Raw genomic sequence first — 20094 nt, 5'->3', positions numbered from 1 at the left:
TTTGTGTGTAAACTTCCCTAAATGTCTGCAACGAGATCACAATTTCTAAAAACTCATGTTAAATGTGTCAATTGTGTTGTAAAATTCGTAAAATGAAACAAATTTGAAAAAAAAGCACACCAATTGAAGCACCAAGGTAATGGGAATTAATATTGACTCTGTATGTGCCTTTTTATTGTAAAATATATTAAATTGCACAAAATAATTTCCCACAACTTTCAAATTTGGGTTTGGGTAGGGATGTCCCTATCGTTTTTTTTCGCCCAGATCTAATACTGTGTAATTTTCTTTTGAGAATCTGTCAATACCAAATCCTGAAATATATTAATACATAAAAAAGTGATAAAATGCTAAATAAACCGATCCAGGTTTGAAGTAATTTCAACAATCAAGCAATAATAGTGCAACTATCAACTAAAAACAATAGTTAACTGTTAACTAGTAAAAAAAGGTGATAATTAGTCATGTCAGAAAGTTTGGTGACTGTAGTGTTAGGATCTTTAGGACTATTGAACATTCTTTTATTCATATGTGATTTCAAAAAAAGTCCCAAAAATTGTATATGACTTTCTTCAAAGACCTTGATGAAACATGAATATAATGATAAGTATTCACGACTAGCTTATATCAAATGTAACCATTTTTTTTGTTTTGGTTGTCTTTAAGACATTATTGATACATATTTTTTGAATCCTTTTTCTGGAGCTTGCACTTTGTGTAGACAGTCCCTTGGCAGCTGTCTGGCAGCAAGGAGACAGCCATTCTTAATAGGGGTGTGTATTGGCAATAGTCCAATACTTTTTTCACGATATTGTATCGCGATACATCTCAAGTGTCACTCGTTCTTATCTGGAGCCCACTAAAGAGCACCACAACCAGCATTTTTATATGGTAACGTGGCACAAAGTTTGGGTACGGTACCCATCCCAAGCAAAAACTAAGTAGTACATGGCTCATGACAACAAAAACTGCGAGACTGACTGAACATTTTAACATCTAATACAAGCTGATTTTTACAATATCTTGTTTGCCAATACCGCTGATTCTCAATAAAACAAAAATCTGATATTTTAAATTGTCCTTACTGGTCTTTGTTTTATTTAGGGCAAAATGAAAGAGTTACTTCCTGTCCGTTTTAAATGTTTATTTAAATAAGTTATTGAATCCGTACAAATATCTTGCTAACTCTACCGAACTGTTTCTGTGCACCTCCTGCACAAACTGGTGCCATATTCTGCTGCAGTTTACAGCAACACAAAGTCATGATCTGTTCATGATATGCAGACTTTTAGTAGAGTGGGTTAAAAAAATATAGCTCTTAGATCGTAATAATGACAAATAAATATTCAATCCCTTAGGTGATTGCAACATCTGATTTTGATTGAGTCTAAAACTACACAATCGGGGTCCATTTTTGATTACACGATTGGATTGGGACATTCCTATTCCTTCAGAGTGTCAGTACACTCCAAGAAAGTTTTGTTTTATGTCACAAATTAAATTTCTGATAATAGTTGTTTTTTTTTTTTGTTTTTTTTTAAAACTTGTCCTGTCCAACAGCTGGGCAGACAGATGAGAGCTGAGGGCCTCTTGTGTTGGACATATTTTACTTTAACAAGAGGGGTTATTAATCTTCAGACAAACCAAAGGTATGTCTGAATAAACCCCTTTTGTAGTTGAGGCCAAACTTTATTAATTTCAATCATGTCTGAAAACCTTTGGTGTTGGACCGGACGGAAAAGGAAAGAGGGGAAGAAGAGAGAGGGACGTTAGAGAGAGGGGGGGTAGGAGGGTGATAATAGGAGGGGAGGGGGGTAGGACCATGAAGCAGCATAAAGCAACAAGTTTACTGGTTGTTAATCATTATGGTAAGGTTCAAATGTAGTACAAAAAGGGCGGAGCCTGTCCACACACACACTCAAATGTTATAAACACACCTGCTAGCTGCAAAAATGTCCACCTGTCGACATGTACACAAAACAGATAGTGTTCACACGCATACTTATGCCTTAAAACCAACTAGTGTGAAATATTTCAGTCATTCAGTCATGCAAACTGTTGAGCTAACACCTGTGCTCAGGTGAGTGTTTATGTTCTTCTAAAATGGATGGTGGAACGTGAAAAGAAGGAGGGAGAGTGTCCAGCCATCCCCACCCCAAGACCCCCACCGCAGCAGCAGCGGCAGCCAGAATCCCCCCAAAGCCACACGGGAACAGGCAGGGAACAACCGCCACCCGGGCGACCAAGCCCACCACCCAGGCCAGGGCCAGCAGGACCGCCGCAAGGCCCCCAGAGCCAGAGAGCAGGGAAGCACGGAGGGAAAGAGAGCACCGCCCCAGCCCAACCAGGAGAGCAGCCCCCCCGCCGCGCCGGGAGAACCCAACGCAGGGCCCCACCGGAGAAGGACGCCCACAGCCCCAGACGAGCACCCCACCACCACCCAGGAGTTCCGGGCATCCCCCCGCCCCAACCCTAGGTACGAACCAGGACCCCACAAGGGAGACCCGCTCCGCACTCCAGGCAGCCATCCGCCCGGCCCACGGTTGGTCCAGGGAGGAGCAAGGCAGGGGCCCGCCGCCCCCGCCCAGGAGGGGGAACCCCGGGGAAAAAAGAGGGCCCACAAGGGGTGTTGTAAATATGGCCCGACCAGGCTCGGCCACAGTTGGAAATTTGGCGGGGCCCAGCACTCAGGAGCAAGGACCAGAACCCACCCCTCAGGGACACGAACACCCCCCGCTCAGATGTAATGTGAACCCCCCCACCGCGCGGAGAGAGCACCGCCGGGCCCAGGAAGCCGGCACCCCGGGGACACGGCCGCCGTTGCAAAGGGGCCCGTACCCCCCACCAGGGAAGAGGCAGGGGACAGATGGTCCTAGGTCCCCCCTTCCTTGTAAAATGTGTGTGCGTGTATGTGTGTTTGAGAGGCTGTGTGTGTGCATGTGTGTGTGTTTATGTTGGGATGTATATATTGAGGGGGGAGGGAGGGGTGCGTGTACTAAGGGGGGTGCAGTTAAAATTGGCAGGTAGGGCACTAAGGGGACATCTCCTGATTACTCACAGTGACGTCCCCTCACCCTCCCCACCAAGGGGCCCTAAATGTCTAAGGTGCGGTTAAAATTGGCGGGTAGGGTGCCAGGAGGACATACGCTGCTTGCTGGCAGTGATGTCCAAGCACCCCCCCTACCAAGGGCCCTACATGTCTAAGGTGCAAATAAAACCGAAAGCGGGGGGGCCCACTCCATACGGCAACCATAGGAGGGGGGCCACTGCCTAGTAAACCCCCCCCCCCAAGGCTCATCGCAGGCTAAGCCCCCCACCCCTTCACCCTATTATGAGGTTATATGAGGAAAGGGGTAAGTTGGGGACAGCTGGTAGACTGTCCCCCGGTGGTCAAACAGCTGTCCCCCGCCCCCCCCCCAGCAAGGGGGCCAGGCCCACCCAGCCCAGGGGCCCCACCCCCGGAGGCGCCGACACCCCAGGCCCAGCACCACCCCCCCCACACAGAGAGAGAGGAGCCAGAAAGCGTCGGCCCCCCCCCGGAGCAAGCCCAGGCCCCCACCCCCAAACGCCGGCCCTGGAAGAGCTCTGGTCAGGCCTCGACGGGACCGAGGCAGCCAACCGGCGGGGAAACCGCCGATGGCCTTAGCGGAGACCCCGACCCGTCAACCCCCCCTGCCCCGTACCAATAGTGCCCCCCCCCTCCCCCAGAATGCCCCCCCACAGGACAGGGCCGACAAGACCACCCACCCCACCCCCCCCCCAGACCCCGCAGCCGAGGCGGATGACACCCAGAGCGACCGGGGGCCCCAAGAGGGTTGTCCCGTCCCGCTCCAGAGCCAGGGAAGGGCCGATCCCAGCCCCAGGTGTAGATGGGAAGCCCATCCAGCGCCGCTGGGCCCCCCCCCCGAGCAGCGCCCCCCGCCAACCCCCCCCAGCACAGGCAAAGGGACCACCCCCCCAAGCCAAGCCAGACCACCACCCCACACCCCCACCACGCACCCCCACACCCAAGCCCAGAGGACCACGCAGCGCCCCAGCCCGCCCCACCCAGGCGCCGGACCCGACCCCCCGACCAACGGAGCCCCCACCACCCCCCGCCAGGCACCGGAGGCCCCGACCCCCACCCCGGCCCACGGCAGAAGGGCAAGGAGCAGCGACGACCAGGCCCCCCCACCCCCTAAGTCATGGAGTTAGCCATGGGAGACCAGAGAGACCGAATTCTTTCAAAGTTACTTGAACTTTGGGCTGACATTTTTTCCAAGCTGATATGATCAAGCAGCAGATTTCTGTGTTGACTTATATTTATATTTTTCTTGCTTTTCCAATTTATTAAAATAGTTTTTTTAGCAATGCAAAGAGTTATGAAAATGATAGAGCCTAATCCTACTTCTACATCGATGGCACTCATGTCACCAAGCACACAAAGTGACGGTGAAGCTGTGATTGAAACCTTAAGCCAGACTGATAGATCGGCACATACCTGCTGCCAGAGAGCCTGGACAGGCGTGCAGAACCATAGTGCGTGCATGTAATTGTCGGGTAGATTACTGTCACAGTGCTGACAAATGTCTGAGTTGCTGAGACCCATCTTGAACATCCTCTGTCCAGTGTAGTAAATTCTGTGAAGAGTTTTGAAATGGATTAGCTGCAGATTTGGACTTTTTGTCAGTTTAAAGGTGTTTAGACAAAGTTCTGACCAAAAGCTTTCTCAAATCCGCATCCCATTTTGTTGTCGGAAGTGAAATATTGTTATCTAAATTACATAAAAGTTTGTATATTTTGGAGAGAGTTTTATTCATTGAGAAATTGATCAGAGTGGTATCTACATCTGGTAGCTTTAAATCGTTGTCTCTGTATTTAAAATTTTTAGTAATAATTGATTTAAGTTGCTGATATTCCAAGAAGTTATTTATTCCATGTTTGTCTTGAAGTTCCTGGGGAGTTATGAATCTTCTATCAATAATTATGTGCTCTAGTTGTTTTATGCCCCCTGCTTGCCAAGCTGGGAAGTGGATAATTTTTTTGTTTATGAGGATGTCTGGGTTGTTCCAGATGGGTGTCATTTTGCACGGTTGAATTGATGATTTTGATATTTTGAGAAATTCCCACCAGGCTGTTAAAGTGGCATTTATATTAATACTTTTGAAACAATCCTGTTTTTTAACTATTTGGCTAATAAATGGAAGATCTGACAGGTTGATCTTTCCACATAACGCCTGTTCCAAGTCTAACCATGAGTTGGTTTCTGGATTATTTTTTAACCATTTTAAGATGTATTGTAATCTATTTGCAAGAAAATAATTGTGGAAGTTAGGTAATTCTAATCCTCCACAGCTTTTTGCAGATTTTAAAGTTTTTAGACTAATTCTTGCAGGTTTATTGTTCCATAGAAAGCTTGATATGGATGAGTCTAATGTTTTGAACCATTTTAATGGCGGTTGTGTGGGAATCATTGAGAAGAGATAATTAACTTTGGGTAAGATTTTCATTTTTACCGTGGCTACCTTGCCCATAAGGGACAGAGGCAGGTTGGTCCAGCGTGTTAGATCGTCCTGTATGTTTTTCAGTAATGGGGTGTAGTTTAGCTGCACCAGTTCTGATATTTTGGGGGAAAAATAAATACCTAGATATGTTATATTGCCTGATTTAACTGGTATTGTGAGTCCTACTAAATTCAGAAAATTGAGATTCCCACTGTCCCTACCTCCTATCTAGCGAAACCACAGCCAAGGGAACGGGCTTGGCAGAATAAGCGGGGAAAGAAGACCCTGTTGAGCTTGACTCTAGTCTGGCACTGTGAAGAGACATGAGAGGTGTAGAATAAGTGGGAGGCCCTCACGGCCGCCGGTGAAATACCACTACTCTTATCGTTTTTTCACTTACCCGGTGGGGCGGGGAGGCGAGCCCCGAGCGGGCTCTCGCTTCTGGTGTCAAGCGCCCGGCTTCCAGGCCGGGCGTGACCCGCTCCGGGAACAGTGGCAGGTGGGGAGTTTGACTGGGGCGGTACACCTGTCAAACGGTAACGCAGGTGTCCTAAGGCGAGCTCAGGGAGGACAGAAACCTCCCGTGGAGTAGAAGGGCAAAAGCTCGCTTGATCTTGATTTTCAGTATGAATACAGACCGTGAAAGCGGGGCCTGATAATAGTTTAAGAAAATGTTGTTCTTTGAAAAAAAAGCTTTTGTCAAAAGGAAAAGCAAAAGGAATATTATTTTCAAAAAAACATGTCATTGGTGATAAGTTACTTTTTTTTGTATTTTACCCTTAAAACTAAACAATAGGTATAATGAAACAACACTGTTGATGTTCGAGAGCATGTTAAGAGGCAGTATATGAAGAAGTAAAAAAATACAGAGCTATCAGATCAGTGACTTTGATGCCCTTTACCACCCATTTAGCTTCTAACTTAGCACTTCCACCTACACAGGCTTTCTCTTGTGTATATGTTTCATTCCTTTTACAGACTTTGATGAGTGATACAGAGGCAGATAAAAGGCTGGGCAGCCCACGTCTATTTCTGACACCAGAGACACTTTATGTTCACCTTGTTTGGTTTGAAAATGAGGACCAAAGGGAAAGGAAGGCAATTAAAAAAAACACATTTCTTTCTTCACTTTTCCATCACCTTAACTCTTGGCTAATGTAAGAATCAGCCACCCACATAACTCTATGGTAGAGGTAATGTTGGAAAAAAACAAGGAGGTCTCGGGTATAGTCGCTACTAATTGTTATAAATAGTCAGTAAACTAATGTCCATTTTGAAAGTGAAAATAAAATACAAAAAAAATCTTCATTAAATATTTATTTTAATCCAAAGTTACATTATTTTTTTCTTAGGGATCTCACACATAAGACTCTAAAGCTTAGCTTCAGAAAAGAAGCTCATCTAAAGGCTAAGGTTACTGAAACCATGTCTATGTATCAAGTAACCAGCAGGAGGCTTAGGACAAAGACCAAGAACAAAAGTAATTGGACTTTAAAATTTAAAGCTAAGGGTCCAAAAATGTAAACTTGCAGAAACTGCTCTACGACTCATAGTAAAGGCCCTGGTCACACAGGGGTTGACCTGTACGGTTGCTGCAGTGCTGCAGGTTTTTGGGTTGTCCGGGCCTGTGAAGGGTTATAGACAAGAGCGGTTGTATCGTAACGGGAGTGCAGGTGTCTTGCAGTTCCCTTTAGGTGCGTGCGACCACGACAAGAGACATCATTTAAATGGAACACTTGATTATTGAGTCTGTGGTCATATTTGTATTTGTTTCACACACTTATGGCATGAGTGTTGCTGTGGTGCGGTTTCATTTTGTTGAACTCTAGTCATTAGTAAGGTGTATGTACAGGTTCCTTACAAACCGTGCATGGATGCTGTATGGACGGGGTGTGCATGTGATGCGCTAGTACCCATAGCACACCTAAATTCTAAGAGTTAGGCTGCGCACAAGGATTGCGCAAGGGGTACATACTTAACACATGAGCAGCACTAATGGGTCCCTTTGGAAAGTGCACAGGGTTTGAGGGGGGATGAAATAATGAAAAATCAGCACAATGTGCCTGCATCTCACCGAGCCGACCATGACCTTGAGGGCCATCTACGTGTCCCACTCAGGTTTTTCCATTTTCCGCCTGCACATCCTGTCTCCACCATTGACTGTAGAAGGGAAATGGAATGAGGGAGTATGACGTAATAGAAAATGACCAACTTCTTGCAATAACCAAATGAAATCAGTTCATTCGCAACCATTCTTGTCAACCAGGAGTGAGTTGTTTTGAAGGTCACACCTCTACCATTTGAAAGCGGCCTAATGAAAATCTTTCAGATGTTTCAAACACTTGACATGAGACCACATACTATTTTATTGAGGCATCTGATTGGCCAGTTTATAGCTTGAATACACTACAAAAAAAAAAACAATTCTGAAAAAACCATGACAAATCAAAACATGTTAAAAAACGTCAGCAGAGCAAGAATGGTTATTCTGACAAATGGAACAACTGAGTAATAGCAGTTTATTTCTATATAGAAGTTGTGAGATTTTTGCTCATTGGAACCAGCAGGTACTTCCTGTTTGTGACGGGTCACTCAGTCCAGTTCTCATGTAAAGTCAATGGTATCCACCTTTAAGGGCAGTTGGGACTAGAACTGCATTCACACCGAACTCGATTTGTGCAGCAGAGGCAACTAATTTTAATGTTAAGTTAATGATACAGGCGCAAGATGCAGCACGGCCGTCTGGCAGCAGCTAGATTTTAGTGGCGTTAACTAATCAGGGAATCAGCGCTGATCAAAACACTGACAATGTCACGTGCCCAAAGTTGGATGAAGGTGGGTACACCCAAGAAAGTCTGTTGCTTGGCCCATGGAGCTGGACTGATTGCGCTCACTGCGCTGGCTCCTGGGAGGTGAGCTGGCAGCCAGACAGAGAGCCGTTGCGAGATGGGGAGGTAACCTGCTTGGGCCTCCTGAACTTTATGATATTTTTCTTATTTACATCGAGACAATAATAAAAAAGCACCTTAATTTTATTCTGGTGTTTTTATTTTTTCCCTCTCGGGTTAATGTAGGACAGCAAGCCTTCAAACTCGATCAGAGACAGACAGTAAGACCGCGGAAGTGGCGGTCATGAAGACACAGCGGCGAGAGTGAAGCTCACTGTACCGGGAGGGTCTCTGAATGATCTCATGAACCCAAACACGATCATTACAAATATTTTAGAAAGACTATTCAAAATAAAAAAACTTGATCTCTCAACATCACCCCTGTCTTCCATGCATTATAAATGAGACAAGCACACGAACTGTTGAATGTAGTGATCCGGTTAAAAGCATTATCTGGTAGCTCCTGGCACATGCGACCGGGGCGTCAAGCTTATGTACACATTTTTGGACAGGTGGCGAGCAGAGAATATGCCGTGCGGCGAAAGATGGGCGGCTGACGATTTGTCGGGCGAATCCTGTTCTGTGTGAACGCAGCTTTAGGCTCTAAATCAGCTTTGACATGAAGCATGTCTGTTACAAAAGATGCAGCAATGCTTGAAGATCATGAGGAGGCAGAAACACAAACAAACTGATGGAATGTCTACCGATGCCTTTATTCATGAAAAAGTCATTGAGAGGAAGTTGTTACCGCATGCAAAAAAATGTGCGGGTCTTTGATATAGACAAAACAGACTGCTTTCTATCTCAAAAAAAGAATTTGGATGAGCAAGGATTTCTTTAGTGGGAATTTCTGAGGTCTTAAAAAGCCTCCCTGCCTTTGCTTCCTCTACATGTTTAACATTTCACAATCTAACACATAGATAACATACACGTACATTTTTGTTCCTGGCTTCTAAGTGTTATATTTCAATTGCTTATGTCTAAAGTATGTGAAAAAATGACTTCAATAAGCACAAACTTTGCTTTCATGACAACAGCACGAAAAAAACTTGACTTTGACTTAATTTTTTCAGGATATGCAAATGGACTTGAACCGTTTTAGAGTCAGACATAAAAGTTAATTTCTCAAATGTTAAGTGTTGTAGACAACAGCCTCTTAGCTCTTCCAAAACTTAGATGTTGTGTTTTTACAAATTCTCTTGATTAGATGTCTTTCTTCTTTTTTCCTCCAAAGTTTTAGAGGTAATGAATTTGCATGAACTTAATGTTGTTTCTAATGTTTAGGCTTAAATTGATATTCATTAGGCTAATTAAGCGAGTCCTGTGCATATGAACATAATGTTGCAGTTAAACAGACATATCAGTTTGATATAGCTCACTAATTAGCCTTGAATATACATTTTTCCAATTGACATCTGACATATTAAGACATTTAGACAGCCAAGAATAAAAAATATGAATAAATTATGATGCTGCAACTTCAGTCTTATTTTCTAGGAGAAGCTCAGCTGTCAAACTTTCTGTTCTCCTTTACCCAGTTAGCTCATACAGTCCCTTCTTAAAACATTCTGCACCTCTTTGTATAATACTTAAACATAGTCTTTAAACATAGGTTATTTATTGCTATTAAATATTTATATGTTCTACTTCACCATTACTTGCTAGTATCTATCTAAAACCCTCATCAAATACATTTCTTTAAAGTTCTTCAAAGAGAGAAGCCGATGTTTTGTAGTTCGGTTACTTTGAGTTTTCATCCCTCTGCATATGAGAGAAACTAAATAAAAACATAACTGGCAGATAAGAGCCTACTTGTCGAGGCTCACGATGGACCTTGTCAGGGTTGTTAATGATTTTTGGCTCTGCCGGCCACAAACACAACACTGCTGAATGTTAATGTGGCTCATTTCCAAGGTTTGTTTTATGTAATATAATGATTGTTACGGATTCAGTGGTTGATGCCAAACATAAGTGTTAATCATGGCCGAAAGAATGTAAATGCATGTTAAGTTTACACACTCAAAACAGAAAAAGAACAGCTTTGTGATGTATTGCACAAAACATAGTGTGTACTATAATGTGTGAGGACCATAGAGGCAGTCCTTACAACTATTGAACTGTAAAAAGAGGTACCCTAAAAATTGGAAAAGTACCCTTATATTAAGAGGAAAATCACAAGAAGGTAGTAAATTGATCTGTCCATGCGGAAAGTCATTTTTACTCAGGACATCTAATAATAAAATAACAAAATCTATAAAACAAAGACTTCCACACAGGCATTCAAAATGGGCTAAAAATATAACTGTTGGACTTCAAATGCAAAGTTATATTTTTTTGCTTGTTTTAAGCAAACGGTTTGAATTTTTTTGAGTTTTCATGTACCCAATTGTAGTTCATTTTGAATAAAGTGGTTGAAAACCAGTGGAATCAGTGGAAATTTCAATATGAACACAATATGAACAACATAAGAATACGATCATAGTATAAGATGGTCCATCTTAATAAATCTTCATGAACTCTAAAATTAACACTTATTCTTGAACCATAAATCTACAATTGTTTTAAAAAAAATGACAATGAATGCCAGTCTGACTTGTCAACATTTATTGAACTTTAAATACCATCCATAATATTGAGCCCAAAATTAAGTGAAACTTGAGTTTATTTTTTAATCTTAAATCAAGTTATTCTATTACCAAAAGTATGGAGTTATGGGATTTTACTCGTTTTACTAATAAATTCTTTATTTCCAGATCCTAGCTCTTAATTAGATCAAAATTCTAAACTGTGCTGATTTTGAGAATTGTTTGGAAAGGTGTTGAGCAAAGATAATTTAAAACAACCTAAATTATCAAATTTTTTGAAAGTCTATAAAAAAGGTTTAAATCTTGTTAGCAGTGTGTTATTTTGTTTTGCATTGTGTGTTTTAGGATTATTAGACCAAAAACTATTTGTTCAAACCAGTGACACAATACAGTTGTGCAGGAGCCACAACAATAAATATGAAAAGGCCAAATTGTGGACTTTACACATCATTAGTATAGAAAAGAAAGCTGACATTTGACAAGTCATTGCAGTTTGTGAACACTGTCAACCTTTCATTCAACAATATCGTGCACAAATGTTTTCACTAAATGGAAGTTTCTTTTTGCCCTTAAAGTTGATATTTTGTGCCACAATTCAGGAAATAGAAAAATATGTTGATTAGTGAAGTATTCATATAGTTTTTTCATTTAGAAGTATAAGCTGTGAAAAACCCATACATTTAATTATAATTGTATAAATTAACATGGCAGGGAGGTGTATAGGTCGGAGGTAAATTCTTTTATTCATCATCTACAGCTGTATGCTGAATGCTTTCCTTTTACTGCGACTCACCAAAGGCCGTTCTCCAAAATTAACAAAAGGAAACGGAGACATGAAAGGTCAAGCCGTCATGTTCTGTACTGTAGTGTAGCTCTCTGCAGACAGGCACTGCTTGACAGACCAATCAATGACCCTGCCTCTGACTGACATGAGGAATTTGAACTGCAGCAGAATAACTAGTTTAATGTGAAGGCTTGAGACCACGAGAAAACTGAACACCAAGCTGTGTGTTATATTCTGCTATTTCACTCTACACAAAGAAACTGGGTGATTCTTTCTATGACTGACTGCAGCCCTACAGAGAACACACCAGGTTTTTTGGGGGGATATCAGCTGTTAATATTATTGCATGCAGTTGTTTTGGTCGTTTACTCAAGGAAAACTTTGGGCATGATTATTCAGCCAATCCTTACTTTACTAATTTGTGAGATAAAAGATAAAATAGACCAAAAATGTTTTTTGATTGACTAATTTATATGGATATACATCTTTGTATTAACTAGTTTAATGTTTGTTGGCCCTATATTAACATTTCAATACAAGATTGATACAATCACATTGTTATTGCCTTATTTCTGCAAGAGGTAGATGTGTATTATCTTTTTTAAACTTTGCAAAAGAAAATCTTGAAAGACAGAGCAACACCTACTAATGTTAAATGTTAAAAAAAATGCAAATCTCTGTGTTTATAAGGTCTGATCTTAGGTTTTCTGAATTAAAATTTCTTAGTGAACACAAAATTCCAGAACAGAGGGACTACAGATCACTTTCCCTAGAAACGTTTACTTATGGAAGTTCGTAAGACTTGAAACTTTGTTTTTAAACTTAAATTTTAATGTTGCTGTTTTTACATCTAATCTTATGCTGATCTTATCTCAAATTTAGCCTATACTAAAAGATGAAAGGTCACCAGAATAGAATTATATTAGGTCAAAAACTTCATATACTGTTTCTTAACAGCTTTTAAATGATGCAACCCCCATGAAATACCAAGTAAATAGACCAACATTTTAGTGGCAGAAAGGCAAAAAATACTTTGGCACCAGTGTCTATTTCTTTAAAATTATTAGGAAATAAAACTACATTCAATAATACAATTGCTAATTATACAAAAAAAAAAAGATTTGAACACATTAAAAAAAATAAAAATTCAAAGACTCTTTTGAAAAATGAAATCAATGCAGTAATGATTTGCAAATGCTGCCATATATAGGCTACTGTATGCGACAGGTTGGCAAGATTTAAGAGAACCACATTTGTTAGAAACAAAGCTTTGGAGTTATAAAGTTTAAGTGTGGATTACAGACCTACTGCTAGTAATTGTTAGTAAAATAACTACCTGTTTTTTCTGGGGGTATAAGTTGCACTTGAGTGTAAATCGCATGAGCCAAAGAATGCATGATGAAGACGAACAAACATAAGTTGCTAAGAACTAAAAGTTGCACTTTTGGGAGAAAAGTGTTACACTTTTGAACGAATCAGCCAAGACTGACTTAATTCTGCATTCCCACCAAATGTGAGTCAAATTTGCGTCTGTTGGCTCTTTTTTGATGCGCATTAAATTTGTGTCCGCTGCTTCTTTTGACGCAAGTCAAATTCGATGCTCAATGCTTGTCCAAAAATGGTTTGATAAATTAGACACTCCAGAAGTGTGTGGAAGAAGCTACCATCAAGTTTTTAGGCTTATCGCTACATCGAACCATTGACTCTATATCTCATTTACAATGTATAGAAGACATGGATGATGTTAAGAGATCAGGTCTATTTATTTTGAAGAGCTCTACAAACGTGTTGGTCATCACTTCTCCATGTTTGGAGAAGACGATTTATTTATTAATTTTTTGTTTTCTTTACCTTCTGTACTGCAGAAGCTGCATCTGAATGACACCATTTCAAGCTGTGCTTCCATATCTTTGTAACTCTTGCTTTATATTTGTAGATAACTGACCAAGAGATAACATTGACAGATTTAAGGTGTACTGCTGCACTGTGTAAGCAAAATCTCAAAATCTAAACTGGTGTTTAAAAAATAATAACCCCCTACCTACACTTTGAGCCTCCATAGGGTCATTGGAGGAACTGCAACATTCCGTACCTACTGGTAGGCATCAGGTTTGGGAATGAAAGGTGAGGGCTTGTATCATACTCATTGACTGTTTATGAGAACTTGACCAAGTCAGTGTGACGTCACCCATAGAAAACGGCTTACCTTTGGCTCCAATGAAATGAAGTCAATTTAGTCGCCATGTTGGAGCCAGAAATCATCAGTAAGCAGTGATTGATCTGAGTCGGTAAGAGTCCTCATATCTATGGCACCAATCAGGAGTGCGCTTGTTGGAAGTCCACACCCCTGCCACCTATGAGTGGACTCAAGAGAAAATGTCAAATATTTTAAGAGCGTGAGAACTCATACTTTTGAGGCATCTGATTGGCCAGTTTATAACGTGAATAACTTGCATTACAGACAGAAAAAATATAATGAAAAATTAGGATTAGCAAGAATATATTAAAAAAAGATATCAGAGCAAGAATGTTTATTCTGACAAATAGAATGACGGAATAATAGCTGTTTATTTCTCTATTAATGTCTATGGGATTTTGGTTTCTTGTAACCAGCGGCACTTCCTGTTTGGAATGCGAGGGGGCAGGGGTTACTGATTCCAATTCTCATAAACAGTCAATGGTTGCACCCCACCATAAAAAAGGAGATTCAATGTTTTTTAACTTCTTGACACTCAGCATTAAAGGTTGGGTAGAGGCTTAAACCACCAAATGTTCCTGGAGTGCGTCTGTGACTGCAGCTCCCACATCCCTCAGGGGATGGCACAAATGCAGGAAATAATTTCAACACACTCTGGTGTGTGACAACTAATAAGACACAAATGCTAACCCAGCGACACCAATATAAATCACAGAAAAAGAAATAAGAAAACGAGCAATGCAAATTCAGAAGCTGGGACATGAATTGTGTAGATGTTATGGGTTTTTATGTTCTTGTTGTGACTCTGTTTTTGTGATGGGCTATTTGTTTTTGTCTTGTGGCTTCTGGGATGTAAAGCCTCTATGGTATTCAAATCTTATATTTACTCAAATAAAGAGGTTGAAAACCCGAGCCTCTCATCCTCTTTTTGGCTGCTCTCAGCTCATGAGAGTTTGGGGTAATTAATTGCATGCCCCCCTCCCATGAGAGTGCTTGCAGCAGAAGTCATCTCATCCACTGCTTTCTCTCTTGCTTATGTTAATTGGGCTGGCTTAACAGTCTCAGTTGTTTCCAAATCAGAGGCCCGCTTATACACAAAATTCACAGAACGCACCTTTTCCATCACCCAGCTCCAAAAATGTAAAAAACCGGCATTGCTGTTTCAAGATTGTTGAAATAGACTGCTGACACCTTTGACATGAAAGCGGAACAGCCATCAGTAGATTTCTATGGAGGCACTTTCTATTTACTGCAGAAAGAATAGATGTGGAGCCTCTGCACAGCTCAGTGAACACAGCGAGAAGCTGGAGCCAAACTGAGCTTTATTATTGAAATGTTATGGGCTCCCTTCAAGTTGAGTGCTTCAGTCACTGATGTCCAGTGTGTAGCCACAGTCTAACGGCAGCTATTGCGAGCATTTATACGGACAAAAAGTCACTATTCTGTCAATCATCTACACGCTTAATCGACATTTATTGTATTTGAATAATATCTTTAAAATATTGACTTATTTTCTGTCATATCAGCATTTAAGCACTGGATGACTGTGTTTATTAAAAAAAACAAAACAGGCAAAAATGCAATATATTCAGTACATTAAATATTTATAGATTTAGTATGCTCTTTGTTAAGAAAGGTGATCGATACTGTGCAGAACATTTAAAGGAAATATCGAATCCTCATGAAAAGCATGAAAGTGTGTGTGAAGGTAAGCTAATTTTATCAGCTCCCCAGAGAAGCCATTGCAGTCACAACACTCAGCGGTGTCTGATGTGTAAATTAAAGATAATTAATAGTGATGAGTATGTGAGTCTTTTTTTAAACATATGGCATGTCCCAAATCAAATGCAGTTTTTTTAGATTAGCAGATCCATGCTGGACTGCAGTGTTTACCTTTCAAGCTAATATGAAGTGAGTTTTAACTCAAGGTAGGTGCAGCTAAAAATAAATTGGTCTCCACCACACAAATATGTCTTTAATGGCAATTTATCTTGAAGATATTTGGGCATACTCTTCATTTTTTTGCCGATTTGGGCAGCTCTTCATGGAAAGAGACAGATGAGACTAACTTGAAGAAAGATCATTTTCTGTTATTGCTGTAATTTTGCAATTATCGCTCTGAACTCATTGACATTTCAAATCTTGTTTAGTTTCCACCAAAAACATAAATTGGCTGTGATGTGAGAGGATCAAAGGATGTGTGATGTGACATTCATCTAATGAACAATTGTTCACATCACTTTAGTATATTTGTTCCTCTCCAACAACACACTCTGCATTGTGACACTTTAAAGGGCCTATATCATGCAAAATCAACTTTTTGAGCTTTTAAGTGTATTATAATGTTAATTCCTCACAAAAAACAACCCCATAGCAGTATTTTGATCCATTCATGCAACTCTGAATATTCCTCTAAAACCCTCTGTGCTCTGAGCACCAGCCCCCTCACAATCCACAAAAACGTAGATTCAATTCAAATCAATTCAATTTTATTTGTATAGCCCAAAATCACAACAACAGTCATCTCGATGGGCTTCGAAGTAAAACATGAACTCAAAAGGATCATGAATACAAAGAGTTCAATAGGAAAATACTAAAATGAACTAACAAACTGACTAAGCTATACTGGCATCCCTTCCCTTAGACCCCCCTTCGCGGTAAGGAAAAACTCCTAAAAAACGGATTCCGGAAAAACGAAGAATAAGTGAGGAACCGCCCCTTCCAGGAAGTCTGTGCTTCCAGCTCCGCCCCCAGGTCTAACACAAACACCCACTTTCTCTGTGGAGCTAGCAGTGATCAGCTAAACATTTTCCTTTTAAATGCAGAATATGGTAAATGGTAAATGGCGTATACTTATATAGCGCCTTTCTTCCTACAAGGACAAAGCGCTTTACAGTCACAGACCCATTCACCCAGTCACACACAGATTCACTCACACATTCACACACAATGCACATCCATCTTTACAAAAGTTTGAATGTTGTTCGTTTTCGTCGGCGAAACACAGACACGCTGCAGAGGTTGGGTCTAGTCATGAAATGGGCGGCACCCAAACAGAGAGGAAGACGGTGCCTTTAGAGATTGAGTCATCTTACTTCCGGGTAGGAAAATGAACTGTAAAAAAGAACTCATATGTTATTAATAAAATTGTTCTTTCGTGTGCCAAAGGTAGTAAGTATATTATCGGATACATGGATATGATTTACAATGAAAGGCTTGAGAAAAGCATGGCATAGTCCCTTTAAAAGATCAATATTTTGCACTAAAAGACTATCAAGTAATGTGCTGTGTAATGTGGTTGATGCTTGTGACAAAGCTTTGGTTACACAGAAGAAAAAATAACCTTTTTTTGTTGCAGACTTTCCTCAGTTTTTTAATTGCAAGAATGAAAAATGAATGCACTGCACGTTACACCGACTGATAAAATTAGTGAACAGAGAGCAGAACGTTGCTGTGAGAACAAAAAATTATTTTTATGACAAGCTTAACAAAAATACAGTATCATGTAAATTTAGCTAAAATAACCAGACCTTTGACATGCATCTTAGTGCGCCCCATCACAAAGATAGAAGTCGCAACAAAATCTACTATGTGTTTATAAAATAAATAAAAAGGCATAAGCAGCTCAGAATTAGGATGATGAGCACTAAAAAGAGTTCCTATATTGAACAGCCGTTCAAAACTGGAATAAGACTGAATCAAAGGCCAACAGGGTGGAGAGGGTCAGCTGCCAACATCTCAGTACCAGATGCCACCGGACCAAGAGAGTGTCCGAATGGTTCACGCTGCAGAATAACCTCACGGACAGCTTTATGCATGCAGCTCCAATCTGATCAGTTCTTCCCAACATTTAGAAAACTATATCAGAATCTACTATTGTTGGCATTTGAATTAGTCCAGTCTCCCGTATACGCTTAAAAGAAGGAGGTTGGTGACAAAAACAAAAATGTCTTTGCTTCTTTGATCATTGGAAATAATTTTTCTTTTAGAAATGAAGTCTAAAATGACTAAACCCATTGTTCTTCAGGATGACTGATCCTGCTTGAGCACGTCTGCGGCAAAACGGAGGATTTCTGCAACATGTTTAAATATAGACTGGATTTGGAATGCAAGCATGAATATTATGGGTAGCAGATGGTCAGAAATATTATCTATTTTATGATGAGTCAAAGAGGTCAAAACAAAGATGTTATGTCTAAAAAAGGAAAAGGACTGCAAACCTCACAGAAAAAATGTCCTTCACCAGCTTAACAGCTTTATGTCCATTACAAAAAACAAAACAAAAAAACAATCACTTTAAATGAGGATGTTGAGTCAGAAAAGAAACATCCATACTTAAAAAATGTAATATAAAAATACATTTTTTTAAAAAGTATACAACATGTTAACTTTATAAATTAGAAAACAAAAACCAAAATTCATTTTCCATATTCTAAATTTAGGCGAGCTGACATACAGTTTAAAAGTGATTATGCTAATAAAAACATAGATTGGATTAAGTTTTGACAGGTATTAAAACTAAGGAGAAATGATGCTGCTATGCTAATAAATTAAACTTTGTCTCTTCATGAAGAGAATTCAGATGCACATTCATACAGTTCCATGAAAAACTGAACGTCTAATCTGACTTTTAATATAAAAAGGAAATACTTTAAGACACGATATCTCACAAAGATGCATAACCCAGTCCTGGAGTGTGGTGTGTTTTTGTTCTTGTTAAAAAAAAAAAAAATTCTCTCTCAACTCTTTCTCTACCACCGCCTCGATCAGGGGTGTCTACACTTTTTTGGCATGTAAGTATTTTGAGACTAAAATACTGTTCAATACACATTGTATTATGAACAATTAGTGTATAATATTGTTAATGTACTGATAATTCAAAAACTACACAGTAAGAGTACACAAATCTTTGTGAGGAGATCCTTTTGCATTAGCAGATGAGGCGTTTTATAACAAAAACAGAAAGCAGTGGCTATCATATTTCAGGCTCTGCTGTAAACCGTGCAATGGGGGGAGCATGGCAGCTGTGTCAGAAGGGGCGCCTCCAGATCCAGGGGGCATACGGGGCAATCCGGGCCTCAATAAACACTCCAGTGGGCCGTAGTGGTCTTCTACCGGGGACTTGGCATGCCGTGTAGCGACTTTCTGATAATTTGCACTCAGTGTCTGCATGTCAATCAAGTCACATACTTCTCTGTGAAGATTTTTAGAACTATGTATATTTTTTTGTTATTTATGTTTGCTGGCCTGTGATCTATCCTCATGTCCTTGAAGATTGACCGATCGATTGCGATCGACGTAATGAGCACCCCTTGACCTAGATCTTTCCTAGCAACCTTATTTTCTTCAGAAAAAAAAAATTACATTCCAGCTTATATTCAGCTTTCCTATTTGTTCTTTGAATTTTCTCCATTGTTCTGGGTACCTATCACATCATCATTACATGTTCTCTTGTCCTTGTGTCGCCACAGAGTTATATTTACTAAAACTCTGGCTGGTTTCAGTCAATTTTTTTTCTATTGACGTCTTGTCATTTGTTCACACCTGGTTGGTGTTAATCTCCACAGCTGCTCCATGTTAGTCTTGCTCATCACCTTCTAACTTTCTGTTATCCTGCTTATTTTTTTCTCTCAGTTTTTCAGTTCAGTTAACATTTATCCATGTTGTTTTGTTGTCATGTTGAGTTTCCGATTTTTGCAGGACACTGCTTTGAGTGTGCATTTTGTTGTCCATCTTTGTAGAAGTTACCTTCACTTACATAACTAGAGGAAAGGTTGAATTCTGCAGACGTACAGTTCTCCTCTCAACGTTTTCTGTTCCTCTCCTCTGACCCAGGACGTTTGTGCATGGTGTCAGATAAAATAGAAAAGGGAAAGGGTACAGTAGGGATTTCAAAAAAAGCAAAACAAAGAAAAATCATGTGTTTTGCAATCACAAAAGTATTTCTAACAGACATTAAATCCAAGTGAAGCAATGTCACAGGACCAGGATAAGCCTCTTTAGTTATTTTCTATAAATATAAAAAGACATTACGAAATATATTATTTACTGCTATACATCTGAAGCATCCTGTGCACTTCTTGCCCCCCACCATATCCTGCCTTGGTGCTGCAATCTAACTCTACAGGATATATTTACCATGACTGTGAGATGGAAA

General features: G+C 40.4%; 1 protein-coding gene across 2 annotated transcripts in view; it reads left to right on the top strand.

Annotated features, from left to right (window-relative positions):
• gpc6b (glypican 6b) overlaps nucleotides 1-20094 on the top strand; it is a 117941-nt gene that overhangs the window by 32460 nt on the left and 65387 nt on the right. The gene's annotated exons all lie outside the window — the stretch shown is intronic.

Source organism: Oryzias latipes, chromosome 21 (assembly GCF_053564925.1).
Source record: "Oryzias latipes strain Hd-rR chromosome 21, Olatipes_Hd-rR_3.1".
Taxonomy (NCBI): domain Eukaryota; kingdom Metazoa; phylum Chordata; class Actinopteri; order Beloniformes; family Adrianichthyidae; genus Oryzias; species Oryzias latipes.
This window is presented reverse-complemented; position numbering and strand designations above follow the sequence as displayed.